Here is a 10,026-nt window from a genome sequence, read left to right on the forward strand (position 1 = left end):
CCATGTCGCCTCTGACTTAAAAATATAAAGTATCCTGTGTCCGTGCTGCTGCTGAGTGGGTGGAACAGAGGGATAGAGTTATCCCAGTACTCTGTTCTACTAATATCTGTATTCCAGGTGTTTGAATATGTTAAGGTTTTTCAGTAAAGAGGATGAGCAGAGGATGCTTTCTGTATGGTTAAACTTACTCTGAACAAGGAAAGAAAGAGACAAAAACAAATCCCTAAGCTCACGTATCATAGGAAGAAAGAGTAATGTGTATCTTGTGTCAAGCAGTTGTTATCTAGCGATCAGGTGATCTCTCCTCTGATAGATGTGTTGCTTAAAAGCACCAAGAATAACACCAAAGGCAGATCAGACAGTGACATATTTCCTCATCAGCAATGAAAATCAACTGAAAGACCAATATTTTCCGGAGCCCGACCACTCTCGGCTGAGCTACAACTCCAGCGCGGTACTGAGGCAGCGGGATGTTATTCACAAACAAGTTCCTGCACCACAACTCTCTCAATTCCCATTTTATGAATGAATTTTCTGCAGTATTGCCAAACGACGATTCACCCTGGGGTATGTGGTGGACGCTCAGACGCCAGATTAATTTGGGGATATTTTTAAATTCTCAGGGCTACCTCAAAACCATCAAACTGCTCTCGTGCAACTGAAGAAGCGGGAGCATCCCTGCCTCTTGCCAGGCACTATGTCGAGGCAGGAGGACGTAGTTCACTTGTGCAGTTATGACATCTGCCTGTTTCAAATTAAGTTTACAGGACCCAATACTTCTGGTTTATACCACATCCCCACCATGCAGAAAAGGGCTTTGCAAATGAGCATTTTTTTCCCCTGGAAATACTTTCTCAGAAATGCAGTTTTATCTTGAAGTTTGCATGTGCTCTTAACATCTCCTCAAGAGCCCAAACTGCCCGAATTTCAGGTGCAAAGTTTAAAGGCGAGCCTCCAGGCTTGCAGTAGGGCAGGGATCTGCTCTTTCCTCCTGAAGGAGCAACGAAGCACGTGGTTACGGTGGCAGACAGGGCCTGGTACAGTCTGGCACCAGAATGGGGGGGCAACGTGAGCCGGGTCCTTTTCAACTCCTCTACATAGGAGATTTCCACTACAGGTAGCAGGGAGCGACTGCTCGGCTGTGAAAACATTGATACAATAAAAATATAAATGGATTTAGACTGCTGATAAATAAATGCAGACTGGCAAGCAGAGTGTAGTTTTAGCAGTGACATTCTGGAACAGTCTTTCCGGAGGCTGCGGGGATAAAATAGTCTACCTATTTTGGAAGAGAAGCATGATCTTTTTCTAAAAGGATAAAGCCACAGGAGACGGCGACTGCTGAGGTGGCAAGGACCGAGCCTGCTGAATCCTGAAGCTTCTTGTGACCACGAGTTCCTAAAATAAACAAATCCTTAACAGACGTGACAGCCTCTGTATTGAGAGCAGTATCCCCTGGCATTTAAAAACCCGTGTGAAGGTCCGTCTAAGATTCAGGCAGAGCAGCTTTCCCTTTGGGCGCCGTTTCGCATCACAGTCCCCCAGGAGGATTTTCAGAACTGCCTTGACATTGTCTGTGCTTAATAAATTCCCCATTAAGTGTCTCAAAAGCGGGTGCTGAAATTAGCACTCGTGTGAGGTAAAGAGCGTGCTGGAAAGCAGACCTCACGGCTCGCTGACGTGAAGCTCCTGCTTTGCCCTTCTGCTCCTCGGTAGCTGAAATGCTGCGAGGCCGGACTGGCAGGAAAATGGCTCGCTGGATTATTCGCAAGGAACCTTTGCAGCACAAACAACCTTTTTTTTCTTTTTTTTTTTGTTTTAACCAAAATTCTGATTCTACGACAAATTGATGGAATGAAGACGCAGCTGCTGGTGCCGGCGGAAGCACCAGCAATCGTTCCAGCAGGTCCCCCGTTTCAGGCAGACGAGGTGCTCCTGACGCAGTGTGACACTAGGCGCATCTTTGAATCTGCCTCAGGTTCTTGCTAGGTTAAGTGATTCATTAAAAAAAAAAAAACAACCGAACACCACCAAACCAACCCCTGAAAACAAAAAAATTGTTGAGTGAAATAATGCATTGCACTTCTAAGTATGAGGAAACCTGATCTCAGCACCAAGACACAGGGAGGGTGAAGAGAGAGTGGTGGGGCCGAGGATCTAAACTTTCACTGTCACGGCATGAACTCCTCGCAAATCTTTGGCAAAGGATAACCGCCTCGTCCTTAGCACCTCCATCTGTGAAATTAAGATGGTAACAGCGACATTAACCCTCAGTTTGGGAAGCGCTTGCAGATTCAGAGGGAAAGAGTGGTAGAAATGTGATACCTGGAATAAACCACTGCGCAAACTGCAAATTTTTTGCAAAGATAACTTTATCTTATATATAGAGAGAGCAAACCCTTTGTCACTGCTAATGACTCTAGGCACCCTCTACAGTCAGTGGAGTACAGGTGGTCACATGAATTTCACCTCCAAATCACCTATTTTAACTTTCAAGTTCACGGATGTGACAGATCGCAGAGTCTAAATAAAATCCGCAGTCCCAAAGGGAAGGGGTCACACCAACCAGTTTTATTCCCTACAAGCTGAGTGTCCGCTCCAGGCTCGTCACTTGGCGTCTACAGCGGAGCCTGGGACAACCCGCCCCGACCCACGTGGGTTTGCAGCCACACTGAGCTGCCCTCGGGAGAGCTGAGCTAAGCAAGTTGCCACCTCAGGTGTAGGGGCCACTAATGCTGTGGGAATGAAAAAAAAAAAAAAAATTTGCTTCAACTAATAAAAATTGACCACACCTTGATGCTGAGCTCTGTTGGAAGCAGCATGGTAATATTTGTACTTTTAAGGCCTTTTCATTCAAGAAATATCATGAAATAAATGCAAATAAAAATGCTATGTTGGCAAAAGTTCCTAGACTGAGCTTTATTCTTAATTGACGTTGAAAGGCAGTAAATAATCATCTGAAGAGTGCCTGCAGCTATCCCGACCACTTCCAGTCACTGTGCCTACTGCTCTGCTCAGCCCTAAACCTCCCAAAAAGAAAAATCTCAGAGACCTGCCATCAAAACTCTCTCTCCAGACACACACATTGTAAATCAACAAGAAGAAATAAGAATTTTGCTCTTACTTCAAAATTTTCTAGTCGGTTAGGCAAACACTCCTTCTTCAAGCAGGGATCACCCCGAGAGAAAACCAGAAAAGAGCTAATGACCCTTCTACAGGAACCTCAAAGGTCTGCGTTTGGTAGCTGATCCAGCCCCTTTGTTTAGTAGAAAAAACATAGCTCTGGCCTAGGAACTTGTCTTTCTCTTTAAACATCCCATGACACATCTTGTAAAACCCGTTATGGATAATTTATTCACCGTGTGCTCCTTGCAGAATATGGGAAAGATTACAACTGGTCACAGACTTCAGAAGGAGGACTGTGAGATGACACAAGAAGATAACATGAGTTTGTTTTTCTCAAGGACACTGAGACCTTCACAAGCCATTGAAACATGTTCCAAGAACTGGGGTAATTTTCTCTGTTGCCTTCTGAAACATTAGGAAAAAAAAAAAAGTTCCCTGCAACCCCAGTTTTCTGGACTGTTAAAATTCCACAACAACAGTAATGGATTCAAAAAGTTTGTATTTGAAAAAATATGATAATGCAGACAATCTAACTTTATTTCTTCTGCTGACCCAAGCATGAATCCTTTCTGGGCAGTACCTGGAAGAGGTGTAATCTCAGAAGACATTTTGCTGGAAGTTGTTTTTTTAACAGTAACATCATGACTGCTGGTGGCAATGGTGATGGCTTAATTTGCAGGACATTTTGTTTCATATCCTGTAAATGACATCATTCCAAAAGTGCCATCTTAAGACACATGGCTGCCCAAAAGCTGAGCCAGTATGCGAGAGGCGTTTGGGTAAGGGGTCGGGTTGGACACTGTCTCGCCCGCCTCTGGGTATGGTTTTTGTCACGTGCCCTTGTACACTCACCGGGCACCTCATTCACTGCGCGCTTCCTGCAGCCAAACGGTCTTGGGGATGGCAAATATCCAAGACGTGCTAAGCAATTTTAACTATGGAATTCAAGATAATTGGCTTAAAAGCTGAAATATGACTCAACTTTATTCTCAAAGGGAGTTTTGCCAAGAACTCCTCTTGGTCGGTTACAAGTCATCAGAATCCAGCGCTTGAGTTTCACACAAGCTGGTTTTATTCCTGCAAAGCTTGAGCTGTGCGATGTCTTTCTTTGCTCGTACTTTTGCAAGTTCCTTCAAAGAGCAATATGACCAGTAAGACACCAGGGATATAAATAATGAAACACTGAGCCTGAAACTCTGTGTACAGACTATTCGCTCAAATGACAAAAAGCTATAATAGGCTTTATACGTAACAGTGTCACGTTGGGAGGTGGGGAAGCAACTATCTCCTTTTTGTTCAGCATTAGTGACACCTGACGTGTGGAACATAAAGCTCCCAATTTATTCCCCATCTACAGGAAGGACAAAATGGGGAGATTAGAGAAGAGCCACCGAGATAACAAAGCCCTTGGAAATTAAAGACTGACTCACATCCACTGAGCAAACATCTGCAGTGCTTGAAATGTCATTGCCTCCAGCTCCGCGGTACTGCCCCTCTGCAGCAGGCTGCAGCCGCAGGAGCGGCGGAAGGAAGCGGGTTCACCCCGGCCCCGCCGGCAGCCCAGCCCCGGTGGGCTCGAGGGCACCAGGGAGAACCACCGAGGTGCCGGCGCGCACCCGTCCTGCTCACCGGCAGCACCGCCAGGCCGTGGGCAGTGCGGCGGCCAGAAGGGCCTTCCAGCTGCTGCGGCGGTTTGCTTGGTGGCTGCAAGCCGTCACCTTTCGTTTCCAGGCTCCTGCCCTCTCAGGCAGCCCCCACCGCGCGAGGGATGGAAACAGTTAAAAGATAAGGCGGGGGGGAAACAAACAAGCGACAGAAGACTTGAGAAGAAAGCTCAGCGAAGGATGCTATAAAAAAGAAGCAATGGGCGCAAATGTGGATTCTCAGCCTTTCTCTCGGTACTGCGTGACCTTGCGCTGCAACGGGAAAATGTTCCTGCTCTGCCCCATCGCTCTCCACACTGCCCTTCCACGCTGCCATAAAGAAAGGGAAGGCAGTCCCAAATTAAGTCTCGACAGGCTACTCAGCTGATCAAAGGCAGGCAAATAAGAAATCATAAAGTCCCAGTCTGATTCACCCAGTGATTCATTACTTTAGGCAAAACACTTAAAGATGAGCCATAAAGGAAAATGGTTTTAAGTACATTTTTGTTTTCAGCCCTTCCCAGTCAATTTAGGGAAGGCATTTGGCAGAGGAATATAGTCACATTTTTTCCTAATTATATTTCTCTGTGAAATCCTCTCAACAGTCTCGGTTTTGCTGAAGAGATCCCAGAAGGCACCCCACAAATAAACGAACTCTTGTCTTCCACAGAAAGTGGAAGTGCTGTACAAGTGGGGCTCTGTGGGTTACAGCAACGAAACAGACTATCCAGATGTATTTGTAAGGGCTAAATAGCAGCTTTGAAATTCTTACTTAAAATAAATTTTGTACTACAGAAGGAGGAACCCTTTGCACAAGTTCATATGTAACTCACATTTCCTTCTGCCGCAGTTTAAAAGTAATTTCTTTCCTTCACTTTTCTTGACTGTAAGAGACTCGGAGTGATATTTACGTGACAAGCTTACACAAATATTATGAGAGTTAATGGCAAAAGGGCCCTGACACACTTTCAGCATGAAAAAGCTGCCATTTTTCCCATGAATGGCCGCTCAAACTTCTTGGATTGGATTAAGGTCACAGCAATAATTACCTATCTGAATTCAGTTTCCTGAATTCAGGTTTAGATATTCCCACAACATCTCGTTTGCCTTCCCAATACAAACTTTTAAAGCCATGGTTATTGTAATGCTATGTGCCAAGCGTGTTTCTCCAGAAATGAGCAAGCTGAGAAAAAGACAGGGGAGAGCACAGGAGGAAGGAGAGTCCCATTTCTGCTCAGTCACCACTTTTCCCCTGGTAAAGAAGAAACCCCAAAACCAGAAAACCCTGACAAAACGTAGGACAGAGACCCAGGATGAGCAGCCCACAAGCAGATCAGCTGAGAGACCGTGCCCCTCCCTCCATCCTTTAAAACCCTTGTAAAAACCAGGATTCGGACACGAAGGACAACTGATCCTCCATGTTCTACAGCAGCCCGCAGAAAGCCTCGAACAACTCGGAGGATAATCCTCTGCACAGGGGTACGCGGAGTGTGGTGCTCGCTGCCAACACGTCTCCCATCCTCACCCAGGCTGGTGGGCCCCGTTGGTCCAACTACAGCATAAAGTGTCTCAAGTGACAAGTCAGAGGATGCTGCAGCGTGCTTCAGTGCTCTCTCTATGGTGCCTCTTAGAAAGAAAGAAAGAAACAAACAAACAAAAAACCCCCCAACCAAAACCCTACTTCCAAAAAGGCAAAGTCAAGTAGGAGTCAGTCAGTACGACAGCGAAGCAGATCCCATTTTAGTCAGTGAATTTCCACCCAGCCACAGCAGAAGGGCTCTCTGCTCACCCAGCAATATGGCAATTCCTAGATTTCAGGCAGGTTTTCCCGGTCTATTTCAGTGCAATTTCGGCATGAGCTCCTAGCCTGAAAAGGGCAGTTGTCCATACTCTAGCGATACCCTGTATCCTTCAGCAACAGATGGAATTTCCTTTTAGAGACTTTTTAAACAAAGTTGGCACTTCAGTGGCAAATTAATCAGAAGTTAGGTGGAGGGATTGTCTTTCTTTCTTCCCCTGTAGCTTTTTTTATTTCTGATTTAAGACGGTTAGACTCAGAATGTCTTTTTTTTTTCTCCCAGGATGTATTTTATCAATTAACAAGGGTCTTTTTCTAATACTTTACTTTTAGAACAATGGCTGGTCCGCGTTATTTTGCCTTCCAAGCACGTGTAAAACCCAAACAAACCTAAAGGGCAAATGAAACACCACAAAGCACAGGTTACTACCATTTGGAATAGAGGTTAGTAGAAATGCCCCAAAGCAGCCCGTGGGACACTGAGCAGCCCAAGGGTATGTGGCGGGTTCCACTAGTGGCACTAGCAGGCCGTAGCTTCGCCTTTTTCTGGAAAAAGGAAGCTTCCAGCTGCCAAACGAGGGGTTTATTTCAGCCCTTCGAATGTCAGACAAAGCAAGCCGGGGGTTGCACACCTCCTGGCCTCCCCTCTGACGGGGGGGTGCATCCCAGCTACAGGTTGCGTTACAAACTCCGCAAAACAACGGAACCAACCCTCTGCCGTAAGAGCAAGCTGGACGTATATGCGCGCGGGCAAACGCATACCCAGGCGTTCAAACCTGCCCCTTTTTGTTCTCGCCTTAGGCTCATTAAAAGCCAGCAGCTTAGCTGTTACTATCTATTTACGAGCAAAGACACGCGTGCGCGCCGTGGGCCCTGCCTGCATTTTCTGAATACCGTAAAACTTCCACTGACCCCGCGGCAGCGCTGGATTGAAGCGAAAGGCCGGAACGCTTCCCAGCGACGGCAGGGCTCCACCCGCGGCCGCGCGTCCCGCGGGGGCTGCGGCACACGCGGCCGGGCCGCGCGGCTCCCGCCATCGCGCTTGCCAGGGCGAAACTCTTTTTTTTTTTTTTTTTTTTTTTTTGGGCGCTGCCAGGGAAAGCTTGTAGCTGCCGACTTCCCCCCCCACCCCCGTTTCCCCACGCACGCCGCAGCGCCTGGCTACGGCAGCATCCCGGCGGCCAGCCCCCCCCGCGGCGGGAAGATGCCGCATGGCCGCCCGTGTCCCGTCCCCCACGGTGCCTCCACCCTCTCCCGCCGCGCCGGGCTCCCCCATCCCCTCCCTGGCTCGCTGCGCGCATTTTTAGGGTTTGGAAGGGGGGCGAGGAGGCACCTTTGGCGGCGGGAGGGAAGGGGGGGGCGAGGTTGCGCACACGGCGGAGACAAAGCGCGGCCCGCGGCGCGCTCCGGCCCGCGCTGCGCCGAGACAAAGGCTGCGCGGGGCGCAGCGTCCACGCGTGTCGTGTGTCCCCCCCACCCCGATTGCATCAGCTGCTGCCTACCTTCCCCAGGAGCCGTGGTATGATCCTCCCTCTCCGGCGGAGCCGGCCGGAGCACCCCGACAAATAACCACAGCGAGAAAAATAAAATGAAATAAAAAAAAAAAAGGGGGCGAGGACGGGGGGGTGGGGGAAATTAAGCGGGCGAAACGAAGACGGCGAGGAAGATGCCGCTCCTCCTCCAGCCGCGGGTATGTGCATGTGGAGGTGGGCGGGCGGGCGGGCAGACGGGAGCGCGCCGGGCGCGCCGCCGCGCCGGGACCGGGGCCGCGCCGCCAGGTGCTGCCGGACGCGGAGCCCCCGCGGAGCCCCCGCGGAGCCCCTGCCACGCCGCCTCCCCTGGCAGGGACCCGCGGGGCTCCCCGCACCCCCTGCGCGTACCTTCAGCACCTTCCTTTTTTTAAAAAAAAAACCAATCGTTTTTTCTCTTTTTACAACAACAACAGCAACAAAAAAGAATTTTTCGCTCTCTTCTTTTTTGTTTTTTTTTACAGAACTCCTCCTGGCCGGCAGGCCAGAATTTTATAGCGGTTTCCCTGAAATGGCCACGGAATATCTGGCATCATCATGTTACCCAATTTCCTGTTTCGTCATGCAAAATGTATATGCTGAAAATGCTGCCATTTGTGTGAGAGGTATTTCCAGCTGGGGCAAGGCACGCTTTTCAGATAGAAAGGGGGATTCGATGTATGGATCATTTGCTGAAGCTTGTTATTTCCATACTTCTCTCTATAAAGCGTTGTACGAGCTTTTTGGCTTGGAAAAACACTTTTTAAGAACAAACCTGAAGCAAGATGGCATTGCAGCTGACACTTTGAGATCGCAGCCCTTGGTTTCCCCCCATGCAACGCGTGACTTGCACGGGGCATCACAAGGCAAAGAGTAAAAGGATGCTGGAGCGTGCGGGTTTCGGGGCAGTTTGCCTGGCCTCCTGCGGAGAGGGGGATGGCTGCTGGGAGACTCTCATGGTAGCTCTGCCAGCACCTTCTCGAGGTGTTTGCTCTGGAAATTCCCCTTCCTGGATCTCCTAAATGTCAGGCCGAAAAGGCAGATGACACGTGAGAAGAAATGTGGTTTTCAAATTACCATCTTTGCATTTACAAGTTGGATTCCCGTTCTGGTGCTTGTACTGCTTTTTTTTTAATTCCCCCCCCCCCCCGGGTAGTTCTTTGAATGTGAAGCGCTGTGCAAATGGTAATTTAATTAACACCCATCACACCCCGCTAGGACAAGAGCCCTATCATCCCAGCCATGAGAGTGAAGCCAGAGGAAGAATTTGCCAAGGTTGTTAAGCCAAGGGCTGAGCTTTCAACACTTCCTCACGTGAGCTCATACCAGCACCCTGCACAGCCCCATAGACATTTCAGGTCGACAAAGGTTGTGATTCCAAGTCAGGGGCTTGACTCTCCATCCCCCCTACCTGCAAGGCACCATGCCCCAATGCATAGGAGAAAGTATTTGCAATTCACTCTTACTCAATTAGACTTATTTCTCCTCAACTGATAATCAACCTCCCCCCACAAATTACTAAATAGGAATGTTATTATCCACTATTACGTAGTGGATGTGGTCAAGTGATGTTTTTTGTAGGGAGTAAGAAGAAACTCTACTTTGCTTTTTTAAAACAAATTGTATCAGTCTGAGTATCAGGTGAACGGCCCTTGATTTGATGCGTTCTGTTACCACCATTCATTTCATAACTGTAGTGTTTTCTAACTTACAGATAATTTGATTCTTACCTTGTCATGCACGTTCTTAGAACCAAAGTAATTATTTTTCATAGAATTTGGGAAAAAAAATTTTTTAGCATATCTTAACACAGCTCCGCAAAAATGATGGCACCTCTCAGAAATGAAAACTATTTTACTTCTCACTTTTAGTATTTCAAATTCCTCCACTCTCCCTCTCAATATCTTTCTGATTTTTTAGAACTGTTGGTTCTGTTTGCCTTGATATACTG

Source organism: Phaethon aethereus, assembly GCF_964289735.1.
Source record: "Phaethon aethereus genome assembly, chromosome: 1".
Classification (NCBI taxonomy): domain Eukaryota; kingdom Metazoa; phylum Chordata; class Aves; order Phaethontiformes; family Phaethontidae; genus Phaethon; species Phaethon aethereus.